Source organism: Orcinus orca, chromosome X, assembly GCF_937001465.1.
Source record: "Orcinus orca chromosome X, mOrcOrc1.1, whole genome shotgun sequence".
In the NCBI taxonomy this organism is placed as follows: Eukaryota; Metazoa; Chordata; class Mammalia; order Artiodactyla; family Delphinidae; genus Orcinus; species Orcinus orca.
The window spans coordinates 120,644,031-120,666,490 of NC_064580.1; positions in this window are offsets into that span (position 1 = coordinate 120,644,031).

Genomic DNA, 22,460 nt, shown 5'->3' on the forward strand with positions numbered 1-22,460 from the left:
ATTCCCTTGTGTGTTATTTGTTGTTTTTCCCTTGCTGCTTTTAATATGTTTTCTTTGTATTTAATTTTTGACAGTTTGATTAATATGTGTCTTGGCGTATTTCTCCTTGGATTTATCCTGTATGGGACTCTCTGTGCTTCCTGGACTTGATTAACTATTTCCTTTCCCATATTAGGCAAGTTTTCAACTATAATCTCTTCAAATATTTTCTCAGTCCCTTTCTTTTTCTCTTCTTCTTCTGGAACCCCTATAATTCGAATGTTGGTGCGTTTAATGTTGTCCCAGAGGTCTCTGAGACTGTCCTCAGTTCTTTTCATTCTTTTTCTTTATTCTGCTCTGCAGTAGTTATTTCCACTATTTTATCTTCCAGGTCACTTATCCGTTCTTCTGCCTCCGTTATTCTGCTATTGATCCCATCTAGAGTATTTTTAATTTCATTTATTGTGTTGTTCATCATTGCTTGTTTCATCTGTAGTTCTCTAGGTCCTTGTTAAATGTTTCTTGCATTTTCTCTATTCTATTTCCAAGATTTTGGATCATCTTTACTCTCATTATTCTGAATTCTTTTTCAGGTAGACTGCCTATTTCCTCTTCATTTGTTAGGTCTGGTGGGTTTTTATCTTGCTCCTTCATCTGCTGTGTGTTTTTCTGTCTTCTCATTTTGCTTATCTTACTGTGTTTAGGGTCTCCTTTTTGCAGGCTGCAGGTTCGTAGTTCCCGTTGTTTTTGGTGTCTGTCCCCAGTGGCTAAGGCTGGTTCAGTGGGTTGTGTAGGCTTCCTGGTGGAGGGGACTAGTGCCTGTTTTCTGGTGGATGAGGCTGGATCTTGTCTTTCTGGTGGGCAGGTCCACGTCTGGTGGTGTGTTTTGGGGTGTCCATGGCCTTATTATGATTTTAGGCAGCCTCTCTGCTAATGGGTGGGGTTGTGTTCCTGTCTTGCTAGTTGTTTGGCATAGGATGTCCAGCACTGTAGCTTGCTGGTCGTTGAGTGAAGCTGGGTGCTGGTGTTGAGATGGAGATCTCTGGGAGATTTTCGCCATTTGATATTATGTGGAACTGGGGGGTCTCTTGTGGACCAGTGTCCTGAAGTTGGCTCTCCCACCTCACAGGCACAGCACTAACTCCTGGCTACAGCACCAAGAGCCTTTCATCCACACGGCTCAGAATAAAAGGGAGAAAAAGTAGAAAGAAAGAATTAGTAGAAGTAGAAAGAAAGAAAGAAAGGAGGGAGGGAGGGAGGAAGGAAGGAAGGAGGGAAGGAAGGAAAAAAAGAAAGAAGATAAAGTAATATAAAATATAATAAAGTTATTAAAATAAAAAAATAATTATTAAGAGAAAAAAATGGACGGATAGAACCCTGGGACAAATGATGGAAGCAAAGCTATACAGACACAATCTCATACAGAAGCATACACATACACACTCACAAAAAGAGGAAAAGGGGAAAAAAAATCATAAATCTTGCACTCAGCGTCCACCTCCTCAATTTGGGATGATACGTTGTCTATTCAGGTATTCCACAGATGCAGGTACATCAAGTTGATTGTGGAGCTTTAATCCGCTGCTTCTGCGGCTGCTGGGAGAGATTTCCCTTTCTCTTCTTTGTTCTCACAGCTCCCAGGGGCTCAGCTTTGGATTTGGCCCCGCCTCTGTGTGTACGTCGCTGGAGGGCGTCCGTTTTTTGCTCAGACAGGACGGGGTTAAAGGAGCCGTTGATTCGGTGGCTCTGGCGCAGTCAAGCGGGGGGAGGGGGGGGGTGGGCACGGAGTGCGGGGCGGGCCTGCGGCGGCAGAGGCCAGCGTGACGTTGCACCAGCCTGAGGCGCGCCGTGCGTTCTCTCGGGGAAGTTGTCCCTGGATACCGGGACCCTGGCAGTGGCGGGCTGCACAGGCTACCCGGAAGGGGGTGTGGATAGTGACCTGTGCTCGCACACAGGCTTGTGGGTGGCGGCAGCAGCAGCCTTGGCGTCTCATGCCCGTCTCTGGAGCTCCTTTAAGCAGCGTTCTTAATCCCCTCTCCTCGCGCACCAGGAAACAAAGAGGGAAGAAAAAGTCTCTTGCCTCTTCGGCAGGTCTAGACCTTTCCCCGGACCCCCTCCCAGCCAGTCGTGGCGCACTAACCCCCTGCAGGCTGTGTTCACGCTGCCAACCCCAGTCCTCTCCCTGCGCTCCGACCGAACATTTATGTACACATATCCCAAGTACTCTTCACTCAGAGGATTTGTTCGGAAGATTCCCAAGACGCTGCTGTTCTGTCAGATTAGGCCACAAAGGGCTTGACTTGGAGGGGTGACAGATGAGGTGAGGGCAGGCCACGGGAAAGACAGGGACCAACAACCTTGAAGAACTTTTCTCTCTGATGTGGATCAACAGCACTGTTAAACTCCCCATTGGAGCTTCATTAGTATCCCCTTTCTGTACTGGAATGAGATATGACTAGATGAACAATGATGATGAGTATGATCAAGTGTGATGGTCCAGTGTTTCCATTCAGGTCTGGTGGTATAGTACTTCCTCACATTCTGTTCAGTCCAAATTAAAGAAAACGTTTTCCCGTGGGGACAAGGACACTGGCAGCAGAAGTTCTGGGAAGTACTCCTTGGTGTGAGCCCTCGCAGAGTCCGCCATTAGCCCCACCAAAGAGCCAGGTAGGACTTGAAGTCTGTTTTTAATATTCCAACTTCAGGTGCTATCTGTGCCTTATGTATGGAGCCCAAATATTTGTGGATGATAAAATTGAACTCTCACAGGGACTTCCCTGGTGGCGCAGTGGTTAAGAATCTGCCTGCCAATGCAGGGGACACAGGTTTGAGCCCTGCTCCGGGACGATCCCACGTGCCGCGGAGCAACTAAGCCCGTGCACCACAACTACTGAGCCTGCACTCTAAAGCCCGTGCTCTGCAACGAGAGAAGCCACCGCAATGAGAAGCCCGCGCACCACAACAAAGAGCAGCCCCCGCTCATTGCAACTAGAGAAAAGCCCACGCACAGCAACAAAGACCCAACGCAGCCAAAAATAAATAAATAAATATATTTATAAAAATTCAGCTACCACAGGTTTGTGCAGTAGTTGGAGGCTCTGTTATTATGCTGTCCCCAGGGCCCATGCCACAGGGACTCTCCTGCTTTAGGTGAAACATGCGGATAAGAAGGTATTTATCACAATGAAGATGAAGTTTATACCTAATTCTTCCCTGAAGCAGCTAGTGCTCTAGCAACTATCCAGTAGTTGCTATATAAAGGGCCAAGAGAGCACAGTATCCACCCTGAAATCATGTTAATAGACTCAGTGGAGACCTTTAGGGTTGTGTATGGACATACCCTGGTTCATTGACTTCAGTTTAAAAAGAGATCAAATCCAATTAGACAACCTCTTCCATATTCATTGAAGTCAACAGTCAATTGTTAGGATGCAAGCACTGTGCTACCTCATGCAAAGCATTTGGATTTTATTTTACCTTTTCGGTTTGTTGTGGCATCATGTCAGCACAAGCTGGTAACTACTGAGGTTTCATTGTTCAGGAACTTCAAGAATGCCTTTTCTTATTTACCTGTAACTCTTTTTTTTTTTTTTTTTTTGCGGTATGCAGGCCTCTCACTGTTGTGGCCTCTCCCGTTGCGGAGCACAGGCTCCAGACGCACAGGCTCGGTGGCCATGGCTCACGGGCCCAGCCGCTCCGCGGCATATGGGATCCTCCTGGACCGGGGCACGAACCCCTGTCCCCTGCATCGGTAGGTGGACTCCCAACCACTGCGCCACCAGGGAAGCCCCTACCTGTAACTCTTGAAAAATTTTATAATTCTCTTCTTGGAAGGCGTTTATCTGGAACTCCTACTCCTAGTTTGGATACAGACTCAGATATTTTGGAGATGAAAATGTAGTCTTGTATTAATGCTTTGTGTCATAGTCCTTTGGTTTTTGGGGTCCTGTTGGCTTCAAGAGGAGATGGTGGAAATGCTAGTTATTAGCATTTAGGTCGTTTTAAGGATAGATTCTTTTCTGGGGGGGTCCATTTTAGTGCTGTCCAGTGGAAATATAATGCAAGCCACATATGTAATTCTCAATTTTCTAATAGTCACATTAAAAAAAAAGTGAATTAACTTTAATAATATATTTTATTTAACCCAATATATCCAAAATATTTTCATTTTAACATGCAATCAATATAAAGATTACTAATGAGATATTTTATATTATTGTAAAAATCTTGTACTAAATCTTTGAAATCTGGTGTGTGTTTTATATTTCCACTGTACCTCAATTCAGTCTGCCCACATTTCACGTGCTCAAACAGGCACATGTGGCTAGTGGCTCCTGTATTGGACAATACCGTCCTAGATGGACTTAGGCTCCAGTTGGGTTAGAGGCTTGTGATAACTCAAGTACACTGATCTCCCCTGAGGGATTGAACAATACGGCTATATTCAGTTTCATCCAGAATGGGAATGCCTGCTATCAGATCTGAGATCATTGGCCACTTTCCTTCAAGAACAGTGATTATGATTCTTATGCTATGTACTGATTTTTCTATTTTTCCAAAAATATGCCTACAGTCAGCTGTTACTCTATGGACTTGTTCCCTAAATCACAGGATTAAATGAGGGGACGACCTTAAAGCTTGAAGTAGACAGGGCACAGAAAAAAAGGAAATACTCCCCTTAACAGTAAATGCACAATTCTTATTCCCTTTAACAGTCAGCAGTGCTTGTTGAGCAACTATTATGTGTAAGGCAATGTGCTAGATGCTGTGAAGGATGTACAGTGATGACCAAGACACGGTTCCTGACTTCAGGAGCTTAGATTATACTCTGTGAGTAAGGCAGTACACAAGTATATATACACACATGCATGTGCATATACATACACACACAAATTCTAAGACAAATGAAATTTGAATGAGTGCCATTACTGGATGGATACCACTTGTATTTGGGGCACAGACTAGGGAGAAATTAATTCCAACTGAAGAGATTTAGGGGCTGGTTATGGAAGAGGTAACTAAACTGGGCCTTAAAAGATCAGTATTTTCAAGTCAGTTAATCTAATGAGTTACTCCCAACATATTCTGCAGGATCAAATTTGAGATAGATCCTAACAAAGTTGAAGTTCACTGATCACCTGGGGATTTTCTGCACTCATTTTCTGAATGGAGTCAGTCTGGAGTGAAGCTTTTTTTCATTCCCACAACGTGCCCCTTGGTGCCCATGCCAGAGACTCCACACAGGCTAAGTTAGCTGCAACCCAGTGTGGCTTTTCTGATGTTACCTGACAGGATTCGTTTCCTTTTCAAGCCAGGGCTCCAAACATAGGCTATTTGATTAAAATTATGTTCTTCGATGGACCTAGAGATTATCATACTAAGTGAAGTAAGTCAGACAGAGAAAGACAAATACCATATGATATCACTTATATGTGGAATCGAAAAAATAATACCAATAAACTTATTTACAAAATAGAAACAGACTCACAGACATAGAAAACAAACTTACGGTTACCAAATGGGAAAGGTGGGGGAGGGATAAATTAGAGGAGTTTGGGATTAACAGATACAAACTACTATACATAACATAGATAAGCAACAAGGATTTACTGTATAGCACAGGGAACTATATTCAGTATCTCATAATAATCTATAATGGAAAATAATCTGAAAAAATATAAATAACAGAATCACTTTGCTGTATACCTGAAACTAACACAGCATTGCAAAATCAACTATACTTCAATAAAAAAATGATGTTTTTTGCTGTGGGATTTCCTGTTATGGAGCTACTGATTTTCATTTCCATTGTTGGCTTTGGAAGGGGGAGTAGAGGGCATTTAATTAATTGTTATTGTTAATTATCAACTTTGTCTAGCATTTTATAGTTTACCAGGTGTTTTCGCATGGATGATTATATTCAATTCTCATAGTTTCTTTATGTGACATTATTACAGGTAAGGACATTGAGGCCCAGAAAGATATGCTGACTTGGCCACAGACTTTCGGCTAGTAAGTGGTGGAGCTGGATTCAACCAAGGTCTTTTGATTTCCTGGCCAGCGTCCTTACCTTGCTCCTACCCTGCTTTTCTTCTTCCCCCAAGTCCTATCCTTCAAGTGCCCAGAGATAAGGATATGCAAGCTAGCTCTCTGTTAAGCAATTTAACGAACATAAATCCAACCACTAACAATAGGTAAATTAGAGAGGGAGTATTCACATTGTAAAACAATATTCCATTAGTTCAAAAAGTGAGCTCCACTGGAGAGATTAGCATATCATTTCATTTACAAAAAAATAATCTTACAACTAACAGCTGAAGAGGACATTTATTAGGCGAAGTAAAATATACATAGCTCTATGGAGCAGGTCATTACTTGACGTTGGCAAGAGTAATTTCTTCATATTAGTTTTCTATTTCCAGAAATGTGTTCTAACCTGAAATCTCTGAATTCAGTGCAGAATTTCAAATTGAAATTCTTTCTTTCTTTTTTTTCCTGGTAAAACACTCTTTTTCACACTCAAGGAGTTTCACAGGATGGAATGCACTTTGTTTTCCAAACCATAAAAGTAAAAACCATTGCTCTGTCCTTAGGAAATTTTGCTCCTAGTTCCTTGTTCTTGTTTTTTACATAGGTCTCAGCTCTTTAATTGGAGGTTCCTAGAGAAGCTGGCTGTGGCTCTTGCATACCAGGTGGAGTGTGTTTCTATGAAATGACACTGATAGGCGTTTGAATCACCATCCTTTATAGATGTGAGCTAGTTCCTGTTTTGGTGAAACTCCTAGTTCTCTTTTCAGCGGTGTTCTGAAGAATCATCAGCCTTAACAATGGTGTGGAAGAATCAGATCTGATATACAATGCAACCAATTAACAAGAAAACCCTAGAAACAGCAAAACCTACTGGCCCGGGTCACAACCTTATATATTTCGTATCTTATTACCATTTGATATACATCGAGATGAGGCAAATAAGCAATTTTAATGGGAGAGAAATGAAACTTCCGCTGCATTAACTGTTGACCTATAACATAGCAAGAAATGTTATTCATTTTCTTCCAAACTGCAATGTTGATGTATGGTTTCCATTGGCAAATAAAGATCAGCAGATGACTAAAAAAATTAGAGGAAGAAATGTACTATTAAAATCCTATATGGGGGGCTTCCCTGGTGGCGCAGTGGTTGAGAGTCCGCCTGCCGATGCAGGGGACGCGGGTTTGTGCCCCGGTCTGGGAAGATCCCACATGCCGCGGAGCGGCTGGGCCCGTGAGCCATGGCCGCTGGGCCTGCGCGTCCGGAGCCTGTGCTCCGCAACGGGAGAGGCCACAACAGTGAGAGGTCCAGGTACCGCAAAAAAAAAAAAAAAAAAAAAAAAAAAAATCCTATATGATTGGATTTCTCTAAATGCAGTGTGGTTATCTAAAAAAAGCCCTCCCCTTAACTGAGTACAATCAAGCATTTTCAAATGATAAAAGGTAGAGTGCTGAGTAAATATTTCTAGGGTGTTTCTTTTCTGACACAGACAGGGTTTGAGTGCTATTTTGACCTATTATTAGTATTCCCTAGCAACATTCATCTCCCAAACTCAGAACTCCTGGAAAGATTTTAACTGAACTTATATTTTTCTGCCCACAAATAGAAAGCAACATGTTTAACACAGAGGGGACTGTGCCTTTGTTAGACTAAGTCCTAATAATGTGCCCTATGATAACATGATTCATATCCACTTCAAGTCACATATCTATTGCTGAAGGAGTTCCACATAAACTGAAACTTTTGCACAGAATCGTGTAGGGGAAGGAACCTGGACCAGGATTCAAGAGACTGGGTTCTCAACTTTGTTCTGGCCCTAACTAGCTCTGTGATTTGCCTTCTCTGGACTTTAGTTTCCTCATAGATAAAATGAGGGGAGGATTAGATTCTGCAATACCTTTCTTACGCCCCCCCCCCCCGCTAGCTTTATTGAAGTATAATTGACAAAATTGTAAAATATTTAAAGTGTACAACCTGATGATTTGATATACGTATGCACTGTGAAAGGATTCCCCTTCCCCACTGAGTTAATGAACACATCCATCACCTGACATATTTACCTTTGTGTGTGTGTGTGAACATTTAAGTTTATTTTCTTACCACATCTCAATTATGCAATATGGTGTTATCAACTATAGTTACCACATATAAGCTCTTTTTTTTTTTTTTTTTTTGCGCGGGCCTCTCACTGTCATAGCCTCTCTTGTTGCAGAGCACAGGCTCCGGATGCGCAGGCTCAGTAGTTGTGGCTCACAGGCCCAGTTGCTCCGCGGCATGTGGGATCCTCCCAGACCAGGGCTCATACCCGTGTCCCCCGCATTGGCAGGCAGATTCTCAACCACTGCGCCACCAGGGAAGCCCTATAAGCTCTTTTTTAAATCTCTAAATTCTGCCTCTTCTTTGCTTCTGTACTACTACATGCAATCCACATCACTTATTCGTTGGTCATGTGATTAACAGTCCTTCAGGTTCACAATTGGAGTAAAATGCTACTTTAGAGAAACTTGCCATAGTAACTAAATTTCCATTGAGAAAACAACTGTGAAAGGGCAACATTTCCTATGTAGTTTTACCCCCCAGATGCCCTGGACTATGCGGCACTTGCATATATTAGTGATGCAAATCTGGGAGAAGAACAAGACCAAGATGTTATGACCAAGACACTCGATTTGCATTGGAATGCCTCATGTGAACAGCACATCAGAACTCACGAAGTGGCATTTGGCTTGAACTCTTGGAAGTCATGCCAGTCTACAAAGAATCCAAACGGCAAATGTTGGGATGAGAGTGGTCCATTGTTCTTCTCTAATGCAACTTGATACTGAATCTGAAGAGATTGGAAAAAAATATGAATTTGATCATTTAACTAAAGCCACTTCCTTTCTATGGGCACCAATGACCTCATCTATAAAATGAGGGCATAAAACTCGGGCATAGACCTTCCAACTCTTAACATTCTGTGTTTCCATTTGGAGTTTTCTTTAAAGAACTGGATTTAACACTTGCATGTTGGAGGGAAAGGAGAAAGCAACTTCTAAGATGGGGAGGAGCTCTGAGAGAATTAAGGTTCAAAGATAGACTTCACTGCCTTGCCAGTTTTGTCCAGTGCTAGACCTGCTCCCTGTCCTTTTTCTCTCAGGTTAAAGGACTAATAAAGGTGGTGGATACTGTATGTCACCATGTGTCAGTGGGGTATTAAACCAGTAAACGAGAAAAATGAGTATGGGTATCCCCTGCTTTTCGAAAGTTCGCTTTATGCCACTTCGCTTTTTCGACTTACATTAGTACCTGTTTTTGCTAACCCAAAGAAATCTGAAGAGGATTTTCACTTTTACAAAAGAAGGCGAAAAGCGAAAATAGCATTTAGCGTTTGTTTTGCAGCAAGCAGTTATAGAGGCAGCGTACAGTGCACCCCAAGCAGTGAGAGTGTCATGGCCAAGCTTCTTCCCGGGGAGCTACACTCAACATCTAGCATCAAGCCTTCATAGTTTTGAACTGTGTCTGTGAGCATCTGTGTTTTGTCTCCATTTATTTTGTGCATCCCCTAGCAAGATGTGTCCTAAGGCAACTGCTTCTTTGTTTTATGCCATTTCGGCTCACACAGGGTTTCATAGGGATGCTCTACTTTCTGATAGCGGGGGAAACCTGTACTGGCTTTTGAACTCCTGGCTCCATCACCATCTTTCCTTTCTGGCCTCTGGTCATCTCACTGCCATCTTGCAAAGCTGGTACAAGGATCAAATGCACCATCATGTCTCCTAAACACTTTCCATTTGGAGGGCAGGATGCCAGTGACATGAAGGCAAAGTGAATACTGTTAGTACATTATAGGTTTTATTTATTCAATTTAACCAAAACTTACATAAAACAAAATTTTGCCAGCTACTGTTCTAAAAGTTTTATAAATATTAACTCATTTAATTTTATAACATGGATTATAATTTGGGACTTAGTACTGTCCCCTATTTTACAGAGGAAGAAATTGAGGCACAGAGAGGTTAGCTTCATTGTCTAAGGTCAAACAGCTAGTAATGGCAGAGATTAAAACCTAAAAAGTCTGGTTCCACAGTCCATGCTTTTAACCTCTTCGCGCAAGGGATACTGAGTTGGCTGGTAATTCTGCACGTGCCTCACTCCAAAGGTGCATCAGGTTTTGTGAATAACTGGCAGGCCTTAGCAGTTGGACAGGTCCCATGGCCTCCCCAGCTCTCTGGGCCTGACTTAGACCTAGATCCCAGGAATGTTACATTTCTCCAATCCTGGGTCCATCATGAGCAAACTCTTTCCTTCACACACTGTGATTATGTGCTCTGTGATCTCTGTTCTATAGGTTTTCCCAAGTTCTCTGACTGTATCTACAGAATAGCAAACATTCCCTTAAGCCTGTTGGTTTACTTAACCAGCCAGTAAACCGAATGAAGAAAGACCAGATGTTGTTTATTGAAAGCTTACTTCGTGCCATGCACTGAGATAGTTTTTCCATGCATTATCTTGTAATCCTCCCAGTAAACCTATGAGATGGTTTCTGTTATTATCCTCATCTTACAGATGAAAAAACCAATGCTCAGTTACTAACCCAAGGTCACACTTTTAAGTACCTGGTAGAGCCAGAATTTTGACTTGGGCCATATGTGATCCAAAGCTCTTGGGTTTAGTTATTACTTTCTACTGCTTTCAGCATTTTTCTGGGACTACCCTCCCAATACCATATATACATTCTGCAGCCACTTGTCCATGATATTGATATGCCAAATTCTGCCTCACTGGGCTGTAATTTTAATACAGGTACACCATTTTCTTAATAACACAAACCGTTTTTGGTTTGTAAGGGAGCATTTGCCTTGCCTATACTGGACACCTAGCATAATGGATCTTCATAAAGTGCCACCTTGTCTTAGAGAAGTTATGGAAAGAGACTCTGAGAGTATTTAACTAGGCCAAGGGGATTAGGGATGTCCTATATCATACTCCTGTGGGCTTTTTGAACAGAGAACTTGGGTTTTCTGTTAGAATGGACTTAGATAAAGAAAATAAGTGTTGTGAATAAAATATAAGAATTGTTATTATAGCACATGGAAACACCTCTAGGGTTCGTGATTAGACAAAATTCCCAGATGTACTTTTCTGGAGACTAAATGATTGCTCCTCGTGAATGAATGCAGTTTGGTTTGAAAGCAACTATGGACGATGCTAAAATATACATACAAGAAGGCTAAATCAACCAAACCAAACTTTAAAACCCATTTGACTTTATTAATCTTTGTAACTCAAGGGACACTCCCAATCAGAAAGGATCCTATATGCCTCAGGTCTGAATCTAATTGCCAGTTAATAAAAATTCCAGGGTATCCTTAATCAGCCAATTAACTGACCTAACAATTATAATAGGGAAAGAAGGTGGGAGGGGTCGAGACTGGGAATAACAAATCCATCAAGGTGGAGTAAAATTCTTCAGAGGTTAATGGTGGACACCGTTTAAAATAAAGAATTTTCTTCTACCTTGACTAGGTTCCCGTTTTTCTTTCCTTTTTCCCTTCCCTGACGTTTGTAATTGTTGGAACCCCCAGTTGGCTGATTAGCTAATTGAGAGAGGGAACAGGAGAGGCTTTAAAGATGTGTAGTGTGTATTTTTTTTAAGTTTTTTATTCTCTGAAACAATATTTATGTGAAAATAGTTCACTGTAGTTAAGGATGTATTATTACTATTTGAAATTTAGAGCATCATTTTTTTTTTTACTGGAACAGTTAGTTACTTCCTAATTTGTGAATCCCACAGCCTTAACATGTAAATTGAGATTGAAATATAATGTGAAAAGTCTGACAATTAAGGAACCCAGTTATTTTTCCTTGAACATAGCGTCATAAAAATTTTAAACCACAGTAAAACAGATCTCCTTATTGAAAGAATATATTATTGGGACAGAATTACATTTTTATTTGTATGCTGAAAATTATAATACATTGAGGACAGGACAAAGTGTGCATGTAGGTGAAATTTTCTTCTCAAGCATGATTTACCATTTTATAAATACTCTCAGATGTTGATAATAAGAAAAAGAGTTTAGAGTAAAGAGAACTGTTTTTGTTCCAAGAAACCCAGTTGCTAGGGTTTTTCTTTGTAGATGCAAGCACATGTTTAAAAAAATATATTTGGAAACAGTAAATGATGGAAAACTGCCAGAGGAAACTCAAGGTGGATCTGCTAAACCTGGTCAAGCCCCAAGCCCAGAGTTGTAAGCGTCCTCTAAGATAGATGTAATACTTCAGTACTTTCATCACCACTTATCTAGACTTTTGTCACCAGGCTATGGAAATAGAGCATTTTAGATTTGGAAGGAACCTTATTTTATTTATTTAGTTTTGGCTGTGTTGGGTCTTCATTGCTGCGCGTGGGCTTTTCTCTAGCTGCGGCAAGCAGGGGCTACTCTTCGTTGCGGTGCACAGGCTTCTCATTGCGATGGCTTCTCTTGTTGCGGAGCATGGGCTCTAGGTGCCTGGGCTTCAGTAGTTGTGGCACACGGGCTCCGTAGTTGTGACACACAGGCTTAGTTGCTCCGCAGCATGTGGGATCTTCCTGGACCAGGGATCGAACCCACGTCCCCTGCATTGGTAGGCAGATTCTTAACCACTGCGCCACCAAGGAAGTCCCGGGAAGGAAACTTAGAGGTCACCTAGTTCTACCTTCTCATTGAACCAAAGAGGAATCAGAGACCCAGTGAGGAGAAACGACTTGTCTAAGGTCACAGGAAATTTTCTGGCTGAGCTGGGAGCAGGTCTCCAGATTGCCAGTCCTGTGTTCTTTCCTTTCTTCCCATCTTCCCCTTATATAAATGATACCAAAGGCCAGCGGGCAAATGCCAACCGCCATATTCTGTTAAAGACTGTTTCAATGCAAAATATGTTGCACTCCAAGCCTGATTGCCTTCATTTTTTAATCATTCCTCAATGGCCAACTCAGAAGGCATATGTCTTAGATTTATTCTTATGAGTCCCATCCCTCTTTCACTAATGCATTATTAACATGTCTTCTTTCTGTTCTGAAATGTTCTCAGGGGAATAACTGTGTCCTAATTTGGAAGTGGAAGTGACTGTAGGATCTATTCCTTTTAATCTGATGGCTAGGAAGTGCTTCCCTTTCAGTTCTCCAAGATTCGGCTTAAAAGGATTGTTCAAAATACTTCTTTTCTAATGCTGGTATAAACTCCACTCAGCCTTACAAGGTACATATGTACCTTGATTTTTATTTGTCTTTTTTTTCGGGAGGAGAGGGTGTTTGTTTTTTGTTTTCTCAGCTTTTTGTTGTGTTTTGTTTTCAATCTTCAGGCTTTAAAATTTATTTGTGTAAAGGCTTCTCTTATTTTTCTTACTGAGGGCTAGTTTCACTTGAGCTTGTAAATTGCTTGTAAATCAAGATCTGATTAGGAAGTAATATATTCATCTGTAACTCCTGCATAAAAGTTATTCAAGTATTGTGACAAAATAAGTGTTGTTTACTTTATACATTTTCTGCAAATTCTAAAGATTTCGTCTAACTTAAAGGCTCTCATGGAATCTCGGGGATTGTGGCTTGCCCACTGAGAGTATAAAGGCTTGCTAAATTAAGTTGATTTGCCTGTGAAAGAAATGCTTCCATTATTCATGTCAGAAGCCTGTCACATCAAATTGAGGGAGTGGAGAAAACCCTTTTTTATCAACATTTTGAACCAAGAAAAACCAACCATTGAGGGCCTGAATTTCAATTGGGGAAAAAGTCAGGCTGAAAGCAGGGTTCAAAAAAAAAAAAAGGCTGGGTATTTGTCTAATGTTGAAAATCAGTAGAGGAGATTGATTTAACTTTGGTTGAAACTTTTTATATAGACAGACAGAATGAAACTTCTTAAAGCAGCAAGTAGTACATACAATCTGGGTGTCTTTCATGTGTAAACTTGTCAAAAGTAGTTAAGCTAATTCAAATTTAAATCTCCTTGAATTTCTATTCTTGGACTTCTAATTTGTTTATTTTAAAGGATTTAGGAATGCATTTCTTGGGGGTTACTTTTCAAATATTGATGAATGTATTTTGTTTTTCAAAGTTCAAGATTATAGGCTCTGGTGTGCGGTTAGAAGTTATATTAATAAGAGAAGGAAGACAGGCTGCTCAAGGACCAGCCCTCTTGTTTGTATCGGGTATGTGGGCATTTGTCTCTGTGTGGATGTATTGTATACATGTGCACACACACACACACACACACACACACACACACGCACATAACTTCAAATGAAAAATAGGTCATTAAGGGAATAACACAACTTGGAACAGTAGAGGGAGGACCATTTCCCAAGACAAAATATCCTCACGCAGTATTAGTTTAGGAGGATTCTCTTGTATTTGCCAGAATAGTGGATTTTGTTAAATTTTAAGTGGTTGAAATAATAATATAGGAGAAATTATTTGATTATTTATGTAATGAAATCTGATGCTCACTTTATTTTGCAATATTTGATTTCTGTTAACATATGCATTTCAAATGATTGCATGCCCCAGTAAAACCACTCACAAGAACAAAGTTTGTTATTTTTGCAGATTTAATTCTTACCAACCGTCATTTACCTTGAATATGTTTCTGCCATTATTATCCAAGGGATAGTCTTCGAATGGTAATTTTAATCTGATTTAAGCAGAACATCTGTTGGGCAACTGCAAAATGTAGAACATCATTTTCTATATTTCTTAGATATATTTTGGTAGACTTATACCTAATTTCCCACCAAGAACATGGCTCCAAAAATGAAAAATTGGACAGTTAAAAAAATTGGACAAAAAATAATTGGACAATTTATACTGTTTGAAGAGATCCCTGCATTTTTCCCCCTTTTAACAAAATGAAGCCTGAAATCTTGTTAAAGAATAAGACAATCTTTTTTCCTTTTTTGGTGGGAGGTTCTGCAGCACTTGAATCTTAAACTGAATTTTATGCTTAATTGATATTTGTGTCCAGTGGAAATAAGAGTTGGCTTGTGGTGTTCCCAATACAAAAGTAATTATTTCTCCGATTGACTGCAAATATGTGCAGGTTGTAGATGGGGGAGCAATGAATGAAATAGGCGATTGTACTGTGGAGGACTGCAGAAGACAAGGATTAACTGCGAGTAGAATTGTATTTTGGTGTTCTTTCAGTAACGATACGATCTCTCTGAAAGTGAATGCTGCTAACAAGGAACCTATGCGTCAGGGGGTTGGAATAGGGGTGGAGGTGGGGCATGTGGGGGACTAAAAACAGAGAACAATGTCAGAGTAGGAACTGAATATCTAATTTCTGTGTATTTCCGAAAGTACAAAACAAGCAAACAAAATAACAAAAAGCAGCCTTCTCATTTGACCTGTGCTATTTGTAGATCATGACAACACCAGAGGTCATTGCTATTGTGCAAAACCCCGGTGCCTATTTGCTGGCTGTTTCCAACTGTCAGAATATAGATTATTATCTGGGGAAGCAATCTAAATGGGCATGCAACAAGAACTGAGGAGAGAAATGGTGAACTCTTCAAGTATTTAATTTTTTCCTCATGAAGTGTTATCATTTTCAGGCATTTTTCAAATGCTGATAATGTTATTTTGTAATGAATGAAATTCGAATTATGTAGCATCATAAAATGATAGCTTGTTAGAACTGGGAGAATTTTAGAAACTGGAGAGAATTTAAATTTTAGAAACTGGAAGCTCAAGAGGGCAGGGTTGGTATCAGAACCTAGTTCTTCTCATTCCCAGGCCAGTGAATATCTCACTGATTTACACATGACTAACAGGTGCAGTTTTCCTCCACTTAGTGTCAAACGATACTGAAATGGACCATGTTAAATAAAAATTAAAGGCCTCTGCAACCCCAAACCCCAGATATAACTATTCACGGCTAAGAGTGTTTCTTCTAAGATCCCCTACCCTCAATACAAACATAAGCATTATTATTTTTACCTTGTATTTTTCACGTTTTCTTGCTTGTTTTATATATATATATATAAAATGCTTAATGTATATAATATATAATCTGCTCCATGTGATTCTGTAGTTTTTCCAGTGTGCACTACTTTTGATCAATATTGTTATAAAAATCAATACAGATGAATTATCAAAGTACGTTCACATTGCAAAAAAAAACCCCAAAAAATCCCCTGCAAAATCACATGCAACAGTAAATGAAACTGTCTACCTTCTCCTGCCGTATAATCCTGCTCCGCTAAGTTCCCACTATCAAACTCCTTCTAAGCACAGCATGCACATTTACCATGTATTATAGATTGGGATCAAACTTTGCATAGTAGTCTGTAATTTTATTTTTTTACTCAATAGCGTCTTGTGAACATTTTTTATGTGAGTACAAATAAATCTACCCTATCTTTTATTAAGGATTCCATAAAATTGAATTGCATTGATTTTGATAAAATTGAGTATTGGGACTTCCCTGGTGGCGCAGTGGTTAAGAATCTGCCTGCCAATGCAGGGGACACGGGTTTGAGCCCTGGTCTGGGAAGATCCCACGTACCGCAGAGCAACTAAGCCCGTGTGCCACAACTACTGAAGTCTGTGCGCCTAGAGCCCGTGCTCCACAACCACAACCCGAGAAGCCGCCACAATGAGAAGCCTGAGCACTGCAAGGAAGAGTAGTCCCTGCTCGCTGCAACTAGAGAAAGCCTGCACGCAGCAACAAAGACCCAAGGCAGCCAAATATAATAAACAAATTTATTTTTTAAATAATTGAGTATCTTTTTATTTCTTGATATTTTGTAGATTTCTTCTGTGAACTCCCTGTGTATTTTTCTTTTTTTGATTATTATTTAAAAATTGATATGCATTGATATGCATTTTCTGCATTGTATGCATAGTAAGTATTTGTCATAAATATCGCAACTATTTCCTCCTGTTTGTCGTTTTTTTTTTTTTTCCACCTTTGTTTCTGGTATCTTTTTAATTCCTATACAAAAGTTCCTATACAAAAGTTTTCGATTTTTAGGTAAGCAGAGATGTTAGGTTTTTCCTTGTAATTTCCTTTTTCCTTGTTATTTCCTGGCCCTGATGTCAAGCAAAGAAAGGCCTTCTACCCCATGATTAAAAACAAAATACAAAACTCCTCACATATATATATATGTGTATATATATACGTATATCTATATACGTATCAATATATATGTTTTGGCCGTGCCGCATGGCTTGTGGGATCTTAGTTCCCCAACCACGGATCGAACCCGGGGCCCCAGCAGTGAGAGCACCAAGTCCTAACCACTGGACCGCCAGGGAATTCCCTTCTATATATTTTTTCTGATACTTTTTTTTTAACATCTTTATTGTAGTATAATTGCTTTACAATGGTGTGTTAGTTTCTGCTGTATAACAAAGTGAATCAGCTATACATATATATATATATATATTCTCATATCCCCTCCCTCTTGTATCTCCCTCCTATCCTCCCTATCCCACCCCTCTAGGTGGTCACAAAGCACCGAGCTGATCTCCCTGTGCTATGTGGCTGCTTCCCACTAGCTATCTATTTTACATTTGGTAGTGTATATGTGTCCATGCCACTCTCTCACTTTGTCCCAGCTTACCCTTCCCCTTCTCGTGTCCTCAAGTCCATTCTCTACGTCTGCATCTTTATTCCTGTCCTGCCTCTAGGTTCTTCAGAACCATATATATATATATATATTTTAGATTCCATATATATGTGTTAGCATACAGTATTTGTCCTTCTCTCCCTGACCCACTTCACTCTGCATGACAGACTCTAGGTGGTCGCCATCCACCTCACTACACTCAATTTCGCTTCTTTTTATGGCGAGTAATATCTGATACTTGGATGGTTTTAATTTTTTACACACTTAAACAGGCAAGGCACATAGTAACTAGTGGTAGATCTCAAGTGTTCTCCTGCACACGCACAGGTGTGCTCGTGGACACACACACACACCTTGGTAACTGTAGAGATGTTTGATGTGTTGATTAGTTTGATTGTGGTAATCATTTCACAATGTATACATATATCAAAATGTCATGTTGTATACCTTAAATATATACAATTTTTATTTCTCAAAAATAAATTTTAAAACTAGCATGGGCATTGAAGTAGGAAAGTCTGTGTTTGAGTTATTGCTCAACTAATTTCTAGCTGTGTAACGTTGGGCAAGTCACTTTTCGTCTCAGTACCTTGATTTCCCCATCTGTAAAATAGGCATAAAAATAGAGTCATTCCAAGGATTAAAAAAATTAAGGTTAATGATTGTAAACAAGCTAGCCCAATGCTTGGCACATAGTAAGTCCACAATAAATTATAGCTATTATTCTTATTTAAATCTGTGATAAATCTATAATTTATTTTGTCTATAATTTGGAAAAAAATAGAATTCTGAGTGGAATTACATTGTTTATACATGTTCTCTGGAGACTAACATCTTTACAAAATTGAGTCTCCCACGCAGGATTTAGGTATTTTTTCATGTCCTTCATTGGAATTTTCTTAGCATGAGTCTTAACACTTTTCTTGTTATCCCTGGTTTATTCCTGGGTACTTTGTAACTTTTATTGTTATTGAGAGTGAGAGTAATTTTTATTGTTATGGTGAATGAGGTTTTTTTCATTACATTTGCTAACAGGTTATTGCTTGTATAAAGGAAAGTGATGGGTTGGTTTTAGGCATAGTTTGTAACGGGCCACCTCACTGAACCCTTTATTAATTCTAATTTATTTTCTTGGACACTGTTGTATCATCTGTTCTCTCTTTTTAACATTTATTATTCATTTCTTTTTATTGTCTTATTGCATCAGACAAAAGGTTGAGAATAATACAGAGGCAGTGACATATTTGTCTTGGTTTTGATTTTAATGTTTATAGAGCACTGACCTCTATCATGATATTACATTGGCTTCTGATATTGGCTTTTTTTTTTTTTTTTTTTTTTGCAGCATGTGGGATCCTCCCGGACCGGGGCACGAACTCGTGTCCCCTGCATCAGCAGGTGGACTGTCAACCACTGCGCCACCAGGGAAGCCCGATATTGGCTTTTTTATTGATCAAGATGTTTCTATTCTTAGGTTTCCCAGGTTTTACAATCAGGAATGGCTGTTGAAGTTTATCAAATGCCTTTTTGACATCTATTGGGATGACCTTTTTATTATTTTTTTAAAATCTCATCTAACCAGTTAATGTAATGAACTTTTGCAACGCTGGCTTTGATTTGCTAATAATTATGATATCTGCTTCTAAATTCATAAGTGAGATTGAATTTGAATTACTTTCATCAGGTTTTGGTACAAGTGTTACAAAAGTCTTCCAAATTTTTCTGAGAATACCTCTGAAAACTGATTGGCCTCAAGGAAAAGCTGTTTTCTTTTCTTCATAAGTTGTTTTTTCCTATAGTCTGGAATAATTTAAATAACACAATAATTACCCATTTCCCGAACATTTGAGAGGTTGCAAACTTTAAAGAAAAATTTTTGGTGATAGATCTTTGATAAACTTTTTGAATTCTTCTGTGACTATTGTTTTATTTATAGTGTTTGTTGCTTTTTGAGTCAAGTTTTCAAATTTATAGTTTCCCAGAAAATGGTTCATTTTATCTAATTTTCAATGGCATAAAGTTGTGCATACTATTTTCTTATAACTTGAAAAGTCTCTTCTGCATCTACTTTATCATTACTTATATTGTATCGTTTAGTTTTATTTGCTTCTTGGTCAGTTTTGCAAGTTTTTTATATAGTCGCTTTTTTTTAGGAAGACATTGGTTGTACTAATCATATCTACTTAATATCTAATTAATATATTAATTTCTGTTTCATTTAAATTTATTTCTTCATCATACTTTCTTTTGGTTTCCCACTTTGTTTTCCTAGTTCAGTTTTAGTTGAATGTGTTGCTTATGTATTTTCAGTCTTTCTTCTTTAATAATAAAATACTTTAAGGCTATGGGGTTTCCTCTTGAGTATGAGTTTTAAAAATTTTATTTATTTATTTATTTATTGGCCACACCACACAGCACGTGGGATCTTAGTTCTCCAACCAGAGATTGAACTTGTGCCCCCTGCAGTGGAAGCATGGAGCCCTAACCACTGGACCGCCAGGGAATTCCCTTGAGTATGATTTTCATTGCATCTTATAGGTTTTGATCATTTTCTGTAACCTTCAAATTGTCTTTAATACAATTTTGATTTCCTCTGGATGGTTAAAAATTCACACCTAATTTTTGATGATTAATTTCTTGTGTTATTTTAAAATTGTGATCGGCAATGTAGCATGTAAGATTTTAGAAGTTTTTAGCTTTTCTTTGAGGCCAGTTTTCAGAGGTGTTCTCAGAACATTTAAGAAAACATGTTGTATTCAGGATATAAAATTCTTTCTATATTGATTAAAAAACAAGCTTATCATTATTTAAACCCTTATTTCTTACATATTTACTTGAACTTATAAAATTCTGAGAGAGGTGTGTTAAAATTTCCTGTACAATTATAGGTTTATGAATTATCTAGGTATTTCTAAGGTTTTTTTTCAAAGAATAAATTGTGCTGCTATGTAGTTCCATAAAGGTTAATGATAATGTTATCTTCTTTGTAATTATACCCTTAATTATTATGAAATATCACTTTGTGTCTAATTTAATGCTTTTGGCTTTATAGTCAACTTTGAGATTAATATGGCCTTCCTTTTTTCATTTTATTTGAATTTGCCTGGTATATCATTGCCCATATTTTTATGACTAACCTTTTTATATCAAATTATTTGGTGAACAGTTAATAGCTAGAACAGTTAATAGCTAGATTTAAGGAGTTATTTTACTTTATCTGAGAGTTTTTGTTTTTTATTAAGGAAAGTCAGCCTATTTGCATTTATTGTAATAGCTTATTTGCTCCTATTCCTTCTAACTTTTAAAAAATATTTTCTGTATTTTTTTTTTTTTTCTTTTGCGGTACGCGGGCCTCTCACTGTTGTGGCCTCTCCCACTGCGGAGCCCAGGCTCCGGACGCGCAGGCTCAGCGGCCATGGCTCACGGGCCCAGCCACTCCGCGGCATGTGAGATCTTCCTGGACCGGGGCACGAGCCCGTGTTCCCTGCATCGGCAGGCAGACTCTCAACCACTGCGCGACCAGGGAAGCCCTTTTCTGTTTTATTGTTTCCTTAATTTTATTCCCTCAATTTTGCTGGAACAAACAAATTTCATATTGTTTAGTGTTTTTATTCTTTAGGGTGATTAAAAAGTTCTACTTTAAATTTATATTCTATTGTTTTCCTTTAAATGATTAACAAACGTATCTGAACCTGTATTTCTCCATCAATTTAAAAAATTCAACAGTAATTTTGTCTCTCCTTTCCATATCAACCTGACAAGATGAGAAACTTATTATACTTTTAATTTATCCCGTGTTGCCTTTCACTGGTGTTAGATTAATCTGGAAAATCAGCTCTGGATTAGTACGGCACTTTCCTCTTATAACTCTTCTGTTTCAAGAAATATTTATTAATAGAGGCATTAAACTTCCTGACCACGTGATTAAGAGTGATTTGTGTTTATGGGAATTCCCTGGTGGTCCAGTGATTAGGACTGGGCCTGGGTGGTTCAATCCCTGGTCAGGGAACTAAGATCCTGCAAGACGCACAGTGCTTTAAAGTTTACGGGTTTAATTGCTTATCATTTTTATTTTATATTCTCCTATTTTGAAATACTCAGATTTCATATCAATATAGTTAAGAGTATATCACTGAGTAAATTTTGACCTGTTGGTGGACATTTGGGTAAGAATTTTGCCGTATTTGCTTTACCTGTTTTTGAAATATTAAAAATAAATTACAGATATCAAATGATATTTTACCTGTACAAAATTTCTATATGCGTTTCTAACGAAAAGGACTTTTCTTCTGTATAACCACAGTACCATTAAGTTTTTTGCTATGATGAATAATGCTGCTATGAATATTTGTGTACAAGTTTTTGTGTGAACATATATTTCAGTTCTCTTGGGTATATATCTAGGAATAGAATCCTGGGTCATATGGTACCTGTATGTTTAACCCTTTCACGAACTACCAGACTCTTTTCCAAAGTTGCTGCACCATTTTACATTCCCACCACCAGTGTATGAGTGTTTCCATTTCTCCACATCATCTACAACACTTGTAATTGTCGTCTTTTGGATTAGAGCTATTCTAGGGGGTGTGAAGTGGTATCTCATTGGGACTTTGATTTCCATTTCCCTGATGGCTAATGGTGTTGAGTATCTTTTCATGTGCCTATTGTTCATTTGTGTATCTTCTATGGAGAAATGTTTTTTCAGATTCTTTGTCCATGTAAAAAATTGGATTCTTTGTTGTTTTATTATTGAGTTGTAAAAGTTCTTTAATAGTCCCTTGTCAGATACATGACTTGAAAATATTTTTACCCATTCTGTGGGTTTTCTTTTCATTGTATTGATCATGTCCTTTGAAGCACAATAT